Consider the following 1,096-nt stretch of genomic DNA (forward strand, 5'->3'; position numbering starts at 1 on the left):
TAGCTGTGGAGCAGCTGTGTTTAGCTCTAAACCCTGACTGAGATGGATAACCTGAATTTGCTGAGATGACAATATATTTGTTCAGACATTAAGGACTCAAGTACTTTAGACAAATCCAACTCAAAACCACTTGAAGGATCGATTAATTCCGGGTTAAAAAAATATGCACTGTACGATAGTTAATAAAGATATGGTTAATATGTTGTACGTAAAAGAAAATGTTTACTATGGCGTCGATATCTACTGTCGTTTCTGAATATCCACAGGAGAATGTAGGAGTAGGAGAGTTGCACCTCATGACTTGATACTAAAAGTCGCAGCAGTTGTGATGTTAGTCCGCAACCTAAATATATGCATATGAAGGGTTAGTTAATGGTCTCGCCTAATAGTTAAAGAACTACAATATAATTCTTTGGATGCCGCAATACAAATATGTACATATAAAGGGTTAGTTAATGATTCACAAGGAAAATGAATTTTACTACCCCATATAAATTTACAGCCCAGCGAATCAACATTTCCCTATGTATTTAAAGGCCGCCAATTCAAAACTAGGTAATTCTCTAGGGGGGGGTAACAACCCCTAAAAAAGGGGCGGAAAAGTCGGGAGGGGTACCAAACGACGCGTTTCGGCCCCCCTAATAACAATCCGGAGGGGGGGAGGTAATATTATTAACCATTTAAAAGTTATGAACAAAAAACTTTTGTTAAATTTCGTTGTTTTCTATGAGCAATTACCACGTCAAAAATGCACTAAATCACCAGTTTCCACTTTTAAAACACTACTAAAACGTTTCCGGTTATTATTTTATGCAAACCAAATCATTTATTCACTTTTATTTTATATATTTCGTTAATAAAACAGAGTAAACAAACTTTGCGCCTGCTAAAATTATTATAACCTCAAATCGCTGGTATTGCCACTTTATTTCACATTTCATTTGCGCTATTATACTCAGTTTACACTATACACTTCTTCTTCTTCTTCTTCTTTTTACTTTCATCTAAATAAGAAAGTATCGAAGTATTGATTTTTATGGAAAAAGCGCCGCAGGCGAAAATTTTTAATAAAAAATCGCGCGATTTTTTATTAAAA

The sequence above is a fragment of the Rhagoletis pomonella genome, unplaced genomic scaffold (genome assembly GCF_013731165.1).
Source record: "Rhagoletis pomonella isolate Grant_MI unplaced genomic scaffold, Rhpom_1.0 Rhpom_scaffold_00003, whole genome shotgun sequence".
In the NCBI taxonomy this organism is placed as follows: domain Eukaryota; kingdom Metazoa; phylum Arthropoda; class Insecta; order Diptera; family Tephritidae; genus Rhagoletis; species Rhagoletis pomonella.